Consider the following 9,298-nt stretch of genomic DNA (forward strand, 5'->3'; position numbering starts at 1 on the left):
CTCTTTACCCCCCTCCTTCTCTCTTTACCCCCCTCCTTCTCTCTTTACCCCCCTCCTTCTCTCTCTTTACCCCCCTTCTCTCTTTACCCCCCCCTCCTTCTCTCTTTACCCCCCCCTCCTTCTCTCTTTACCCCCCCTCCTTCTCTCTTTACCCCCCCTCCCTCTCTCTTTACCCCCCTCCCTCTCTCTTTACCCCCCCTCCTTCTCTCTTTACCCCCCCCTCCTTCTCTTCCTTTACCCCCCCCTCCTTCTCTCTTTACCCCCCCTCCTTCTCTCTTTACCCCCCCCCTCCTTCTCTCTTTACCCCCCCCCCTCCTTCTCTCTTTACCCCCCCCTCCTTCTCTCTTTACCCCCCCTTCTCTCTTTACCCCCCCTTCTCTCTTTACCCCCCCTTCTCTCTTTACCCCCCTCCTTCTCTCTTTACCCCCCTCCTTCTCTCTTTACCCCCCTCCTTCTCTCTTACCCCCTCCTTCTCTCTTTAACCCCCCTCCCTCTCTCTCTTTACCCCCCCCTCCTTCTCTCTTTACCCCCCCTCCTTCTCTCTTTACCCCCCCTCCTTCTCTCTTTACCCCCCCTCCTTCTCTCTTTACCCCCCCTCCTTCTCTCTTTACCCCCCCTCCTTCTCTCTTTACCCCCCCTCCTTCTCTCTTTACCCCCCCTCCTTCTCTCTTTACCCCCCCTCCTTCTCTCTCTTTACCCCCCCTTCTCTCTTTACCCCCCTCCTTCTCTCTTTACCCCCCCTCCTTCTCTCTTTACCCCCCCTCCTTCTCTCTTTACCCCCCCCTCCTTCTCTCTTTACCCCCCTCCCTCTCTCTTTACCCCCCTCCTTCTCTCTTTACCCCCCCCTCCTTCTCTCTTTACCCCCCCCCTCCTTCTCTCTTTTACCCCCCCCTCCTTCTCTCTTTACCCCCCCTCCTTCTCTCTTTACCCCCCCCTCCCTTCTCTCTTACCCCCCCCTCCTTCTCTCTTACCTTACCCCCCCCTTCTCTCTTTACCCCCCCCTTCTCTCTTTACCCCCCCTTCTCTCTTTACCCCCCTCCTTCTCTCTTTACCCCCCCCTCCTTCTCTCTTTACCCCCCCCCTCCTTCTCTCTTTACCCCCCTCCTTCTCTCTTTACCCCCCCTCCTTCTCTCTTTACCCCCCCTCATTCTCTCTTTACCCCCCTCCTTCTCTCTTTACCCCCCCTCATTCTCTCTTTACCCCCCTCCTTCTGTCTTTACCCCCCCCTCCTTCTCTTCCTTTACCCCCCCCCTCCTTCCTTCTCTCTTTACCCCCCCCTCCTTCTCTCTTTACCCCCCCTCCTTCTCTCTTTACCCCCCCTCCTTCTCTCTTTACCCCCCCTCCTTCTCTCTCTTTTACCCCCCTTCTCTCTTTACCCCCCCTTCTCTCTTACCCCCCCCTCCTTCTCTCTCTAACCCCCCTCCTTCTCTCTCTACCCCCCTCCTTCTCTCTCTACCCCCCCTCCTTCTCGTCTCTACCCCCCTCCTTCTCTCTTTACCCCCCCTCCTTCTCTCTTTACCCCCCCTCCTTCTCTCTTTACCCCCCCCCCACCTTCTCTCTTATACACCCCCCCCATCTTCTCTCTTTACCCCCCCCCCATCTTCTCTCTTTACCCCCCCCCCATCTTCTCTCTCTACCCCCCTCCTTCTCTCTCTCTACCCCCCTCCTTCTCTCTTTACCCCCCCCTCCTTCTCTCTTTACCCCCCCTCCTTCTCTCTTTACCCCCCCTCCTTCTCTCTTTACCCCCCTCCTTCTCTCTTTACCACCCCCCCTCCTTCTCTCTTTACCCCCCCTCCTTCTCTCTTTACCCCCCCCCTCCTTCTCTCTCTTTACCCCCCCTCCTTCTCTCTTTACCCCCCTCCTTCTCTCTTTACCCCCCCTCCTTCTCTCTCTTTACCCCCCTCCTTCTCTCTCTTTACCCCCCCTTCTCTCTTTACCCCCCCCTTCTCTCTTTACCCCCCCTCCTTCTCTCTCTACCCCCCTCCTTCTCTCTCTACCCCCCTCCTTCTCTCTTTACCCCCCTCCTTCTCTCTTTACCCCCCCCCATCTTCTCTCTTTACCCCCCTCCTTCTCTCTCTTTACCCCCCTCCTTCTCTCTCTTTACCCCCTCTCTCTCCTTCTCTCTCTTACCCCCCCCCCCTCGTCATCTTGTTTCTTGTTCTACTTGACTAATGGTGGTCGTGTTTTAATTGACTGAGTAATTTCTAGAAGGATTGCATTAGGCTAATCTGAGGTGTTTTGTTAATGTAATATTAATTCAGTGAGATGATTTTTGTCTGTGTGTGTGAGCAAAATAATGGGTGATCAAGCATGTGATAAGACAAAGGTGTGTGTGTGTGTGTGTGTGTGTGTGTGTGTAGTAGTCAGCATTTTGTTCTCATTGACATGGACAGGATGGGTAAGTCCTCTGCCTCTACTGGTGCTCATTAAAAGATTGTTCTAAATCACACACACTGCAGTACCCTTAAACACACACACCGCACACCCTTAAACACACACACACACACAGACTAGTACCCTCACACACACAGACTGTAGTACCCTTAAACACACACACACAGACTAGTACCCTCACACACACACACTGCAGTACCCTTAAACACACACACACACACACAGACTAGTACCCTCACACACACAGACTGTAGTACCCTCACACACACAGACTGTAGTACCCTCACACACGCACACACACAGACTGTAGGCTACTCGGGGGTGATTTCTGGGGATGAGATTAGTTTTTCAGTGGCTTGATTAATTTCCTTGTCCGGTCTTACTGCCACAGGGTCGACTCAACTGGTTCAGGGAGAATGAACTCTTCAGACATCCACAGTGAATGGGACCTTAAAATGTTGGTGAAACGCTTTATATTTTCGCCTGACACGATCACTTTGCCTTCTCTTAATTCTTGCCTCTAATATGTTGTCATTCATAATCCTGAAGAATGTCGATAAGCATGTTGTCCCGAATCATGAAAATGGTTGTTGAATGTAGAATTTTGATAACCGTTTTATATTAAAAAACGCTTTGTCTCTCTAGTTCAGTTCAACAACTGTAAATCGCTTTAGGCATCAAGTCCCTTAACGATCATTTGAAAGGTCTGTCATCAATCAATCACCAAACGCATAGTCCCAAGATGCTATAAAGTACTTCAGTAAAAATACTTTAAAGTACTACTTAAGTAGTTTTTTGGGGGGGGGGTATCTGTACTTCACTATTTATATTTTTTACAATTTTATTTTTACCTCACTACATTCCTATTGAAAATAATGTACTTTTTACACCGTACATTTTTCCTGACACCCAAAAGTACTCGGTACATTTTGAATGCTTAGCAGGACAGGAAAATGGTCTAATTCACACACTAAACAGAGGACATCCTGTTCAACCCTACTGCCTCTGATCTGGCAGACTCACTAAATACACATGTTTTTTTGTTGTAAATTATGTCTTGAGTGCAACTGGCTATCCATAAATAAAACTACAAGAATCATGTCGTCTGGTTTGCTTAATGTAAGGAATAAAAAATGATTTCTACTTTTTTACTTTTGATGCATTCAAATCAAATGTTATTGGTCACATACACATGGTTAGCAGATGTTAATGCGAGTGTAGCGAAATGCTTGTGCTTCTAGTTCTGACTATGCAGTAATATCTAACAGTTCCCCACACACATCTAAAGGGGTGAATGAGAATATGTACATATAAATATGGAAGAGCGATGGCCGAGCGGCATAGGCAAGGTGCTATAAAATACATATTTTACAAGGCAACTAAGTTAAGAACAAATTCTTATTTTCAATAATGGCCTACCGGGGAACAGTGGGTTAACTGCCTTGTTCAGAATGACAGATTTGTACCTTGTCAGCTCGGGGATTTGAACTTGAAACCTTTCGGTTACTAATCCAATGCTTTAACCACTAGGCTACGCTGCCGCCCCTATATGAGATGAGTAATGTAAGATATGTAAACATTATTTAGTGGCATTGTTTAAAGTGACTAGTGATCTATTATTGTTGATTGAGTCTCAGTGTAGGCAGCAGCCTCTCTGAGTTAGTGATTGCTGTTTAGCAGTTTGATGGCCTTGAGATAGAAGCTGTTTTTCAGTCTCTCGGTTCCTGCTTTGATGCACCTGTACTGTCCTCACCTTCTGGATGGTAGCGGGGTGAACAGGCAGTGGCTCGGGTGGTTGTTGTCCTTGATCTTTTTGGCCTTCCTGTGACATCGGGTGGTGTAGGTGTCCTGGAGGGCAGGTAGTTTGCCCCCAGTGATGCGTTGTGCAGACCCCACTACCCTCTGGAGAGCCTTGCGGTTGAGGGCGGAGCAGTTGCCGTCCCAGGCTGTAATACAGCCCGACAGAATGCTCTCGATTGTGCATCTGTAAAAGTTTGTCAGGGTTTTGGGTGACAAGGAAAATTTCTTCAGCCTCCTGAGGTTGAAGAGGCGCTGTTGCACCTTCTTCACCACGCTGTCTGTGTGGGTGGACCAATTCAGTTTGTCTGTGATGTGACGCCAAGGAACTTAACTTTCCACCTTCTCCACTACTGTCCGGTCGATGTGGATAGGGGGGTGCTCCCTCTGCTGTTTCCTGAAGTCCACAATCATCTCCTTTGCTTTGTTGACGTTGAGTGTGAGGTTATTTTCCTGACACCACACTCCGAGGGCCCTCACCTCCTCCCTGTAGGCTGTCTCGTCGTAGTTGGTAATCAAGCCCACTACTGTTGTGTTGTCTGCAAATTTGATGATTGAGTTGGAGGCGTGCGTGGCCACGCAGTCGTGGGTGAACAGGGTGTACAGGCGGGGGCTGAACACTCACCCTTGTGGGGCCCCAGTGTTGAGGATCAGCGGGGTGGAGATGTTCTTTCCTACCTTCACCACCTGGGGGCGGCCCGTCAGGAAGTCCAGGACCCAATTGCACAGGGCGGGGTTGAGACCCAGGGCCTCCAGCTTGATGATGAGCTTGGAGGGAACTATGGTGTTGAATGCTGAGCTGTAGTCAATGAATATAATTCTTACATAGGTAATCCTCTTGTCCAGATGGGATAGGGCAGTGTGATGGCGATTGCATCGTCTGTGGACCTGTTGGGGCGGTATGCAAACTGAAGTGGGTCTAAGGGGGCTGGTAAGGTGGAGGTGATATAATCCTTGACTAGTCTCTCAAAGCACTTCATGATGACAGAAGTGAGTGCTACGGGGCAATAGTCATTTAGTTCAGTTATCTATGCCTTCTTGGGTTATAAATAAATGCAGCCTCAGGATATATGGTTTCCAGTTTACATAGTCCAGTGAAGTTCCTCGAGGGCCGTCTTGGTGTCTGCTTGAGGGGGAATGTACACAGCTGTGACGATAACTGACGAGAATTCTCTTGGGAGGTAATATGGCCGGCATTTGATTGTAAGGAATTCTAGGTCGGGTGAGCAGAAGGACTTGAGTTCATGTATGTTGTTATGATTACACCATGAGTCGTTAATCATGAAGCGTACACCCCAGCCCTTCCTCTTCCCAGAGAATGTTACAATCTTTGTCTCTCTGGAAGGCAACCCTTGCTTGAATTTCGTCTACCTTGTTGTCAAGAGACTGTACGTTGGCGAGTAGTGTACTCGGGAGCGGTGGGTGACGTGCACATCTACGGAGCCTGACCAGGAGGCCGCTCCATCTGCCCATTCTACGGCGTCATTGTTTTGTCGGTTTCTGGGATCCATTGTCCTGGGTGGTGGTGGGCCAAACGGAGGATCCGCTTCGGGAAGCCGTATTCCTGGTTGTAATGTTGGTAAATTGACGCTGCTCTTATATCCAATAGTAATAACACTTATGATTTCCTGGGGTAACAGTGTAAGAAATAATACATAAACAAACAACATACTGCATAGTTTCCTAAGGAAGCGAGGCGACTATCTCTGTTGGAGCCAGATGGTCGCCTCACTTCGAGTCCCTAGAAAACCAAATACTTTTAGACTTTCACTCAATTTGTATTTTACTGGGTGACTTTCACTTTTTTACTTGAGTAATTTTCTTTTAAGGTATACTTTTACTCAAGTATGACAATTGGGTACTTTTTCCACCACTGCTGTCAATTGCCCAACTTATAGACATGCCCAATGTACACCTTTCCTGCAGTCTAATGACCAAATCACCCTCTATTGTAGTGGTTCCCAAACGTTTTATAGTCCAGTACCCCTTCAAACATTCAAGCTCCAGGCGTACCCCCTCTAGCATCAGGGTCAGCGCACTCTCAAATGTTGTTTTTTGCCATCATTGTAACCCTGCCACACACACACTATACGATACATTTATTAAACACAAGAATGATTGTGAGTTTGTCACAACCCGGCTCGTGGGAAGTGACAGAGCTCTTATAGGACCAGGACACAAATAATAATATAATAATCAATAATTTTGCTCTTTATTTAACCATCTTACATATAAAACTACATTACCGTTCAAAAGTTTGGGGTCACTTAGAAATGTTTAATTGTATGTCAATTACCTGCATGTCGTCGTCAACCAGGTTATGCTAATGTACCTGCATGTCGTCGTCAACTAGGCTATGCTAATTTACCATTATGTCGTCAACCAGGTTATGCTAATTTACCAGCATGTCGTCAACCAGGTTATGCTAATTTACCTGCATGTCGTCAACTAGGTTATGCTAATTTACCAGCATGCCGTCGTCAACTAGGTTATGCTAATTTACCAGCATGCCGTCGTCAACCAGGTTATGCTAATTTACCAGCATGTCGTCGTCAACCAGGTTATGCTAATTTACCAGCATGTCGTCAACTAGGTTATGCTAATTTACCTGCATGTCGCCGTCAACCAGGGTATGCTAATTTACCTGCATGTCGCCGTCAACCAGGGTATGCTAATTTACCTGCATGTCGTCGTCAACCAGGTTATGCTAATTTACCTACATGTTGTCGTCAACCAGGTTATGCTAATTTACCTGCATGTCGTCGTCAACCAGGTTATGCTAATTTACCTGCATGTCGTCGTCAACTAGGTTATGCTAAGTTACCAGCATGTCGTCAACAAGGTTATGCTAATTTACCTGCATGTCGTCGTCAACCAGGGTATGCTAATTTACCTGCATGTCGTCGTCAACCAGGTTATGCTAATTTACCTACATGTTGTCGTCAACCAGGTTATGCTAATTTACCTGCATGTCGTCGTCAACCAGGTTATGCTAATTTACCTGCATGTCGTCGTCAACTAGGTTATGCTAAGTTACCAGCATGTCGTCAACAAGGTTATGCTAATTTACCAGCATGTCGTCAACCAGGTTATGCTAATTTACCAGCATGTCGTCAACTAGGTTATGCTAATTTACCAGCATGTCGTCAACTAGGTTATGCTAATTTACCAGCATGTCGGCATCAACTAGGTTATGCTAATTTACCAGCATGTCGGCATCAACTAGGTTATGCTAATTTACCTGCATGTCGTCAACTAGGTTATGCTAAGTTAACTGCATGTCGTTGTCAACTAGGTTATGCTAATTTACCTGCATGTCGTCAACTAGGTTATGCTAAGTTACCTGCATGTCGTCAACTAGGTTATGCTAAGTTACCTGCATGTCGTCGTCAACTAGGTTATGCTAAGTTACCTGCATGTCGTCGTCAACTAGGTTATGCTAATTTACCAGCATATCGTCATCAACCAGGTTATGCTAATTTACCATCATGTCGTCGGCAACTAGGTTATGCTAATTCACCAGCATGTCGTCGTCAACTAGGTTATGCTAATTTACCTGCATGTCGTCAACTAGGTTATGCTAATTTACCTGCATGTCGTCGTCAACCAGGTTATGCTAATGTACCTGCATGTCGTCGTCAACTAGGCTATGCTAATTTACCATTATGTCGTCAACTAGGTTATGCTAATTTACCTGCATGTCGTCGTCAACCAGGTTATGCTAATTTACCTGCATGTCGTCGTCAACTAGGTTATGCTAATTTACCAGCATGTCGGCATCAACTAGGTTATGCTAATTTACCTGCATGTCGTCAACTAGGTTATGCTAAGTTACCTGCATGTCGTCAACTAGGTTATGCTAAATTACCTGCATGTCGTCGTCAACTAGGTTATGCTAATTTACCAGCATGTCGTCAACTAGGTTATGCTAATTTACCAGCATATCGTCATCAACCAGGTTATGCTAATTTACCATCATGTCGTCGGCAACTAGGTTATGCTAATTTACCAGCATGTTGTCGTCAACTAGGTTATGCTAATTTACCTGCATGTCGTCAACTAGGTTATGCTAATTTACCTGCATGTCGTCGTCAACCAGGTTATGCTAATGTACCAGCATGTCGTCGTCAACTAGGTTATGCTAAGTTACCTGCATGTCGTCAACCAGGTTATGCTAATTTACCATTATGTCGTCAACTAGGTTATGCTAATTTACCTGCATGTCGTCGTCAACCAGGTTATGCTAATTTACCCGCATGTCGTCGTCAACTAGGTTATGCTAATTTACCTGCATGTCGTCGTCAACTAGGTTATGCTAATTTACCTGCATGTCGTCGTCAACCAGGTTATGCTAATTTACCTGCATGTCGTCAACTAGGTTATGCTAATTAACCAGCATGTCGTCATCAACCAGGTTATGCTAATTTACCAGCATGTCGTCGTCAACCAGGTTATGCTAATTTACCTGCATGTCGTCGTCGACTTGGTTATGCTAATTTACCTGCATGTCGTCGTCAACCAGGTTATGCTAATTTACCTGCATGTCGTCAACTAGGTTGTGCTAATTTACCAGCATGAATCGCTTCCTCTCCATCGCAACGCACAGAGCACCCACCTGGAAAATAGAGGACAGGATGCTGATTTGCGTTCAGCATCATCACGTGCGTCACAGTGCCAAAGAATGGCATGGTGACGATGGTGAGAACCGCAGTCCCCAAAGAATGGCATGGTGATGATGGTTGAGAACCGCAGTCCCCAAAGAATGGCATGGTGACGATGGTTGAGAACCGCAGTCCCCAAAGAATGGCATGGTGATGATGGTTGAGAACCGCAGTCCCCAAAGAATGGCATGGTGACGATGGTTGAGAACCGCAGTCCCCAAAGAATGGCATGGTGACGATGGTGAGAACCGCAGTCCCCAAAGACACCAGGAATTCAACACACGGCACCTGGAAAAAGTTTTCATGATTAGAATGCTTAAGGATGGACAACATTCTAAGGGAAACTAATATAACCCTAACTTTTTATTTAAACCAAGCCAGGGCTGGTGTACCAATATGTTACCCCTCCGATCCTGTTACCCTTTAATAACATACTCAACAATTTC

The sequence above is a fragment of the Salvelinus fontinalis genome, chromosome 1 (genome assembly GCF_029448725.1).
Source record: "Salvelinus fontinalis isolate EN_2023a chromosome 1, ASM2944872v1, whole genome shotgun sequence".
NCBI classification, from domain to species: domain Eukaryota; kingdom Metazoa; phylum Chordata; class Actinopteri; order Salmoniformes; family Salmonidae; genus Salvelinus; species Salvelinus fontinalis.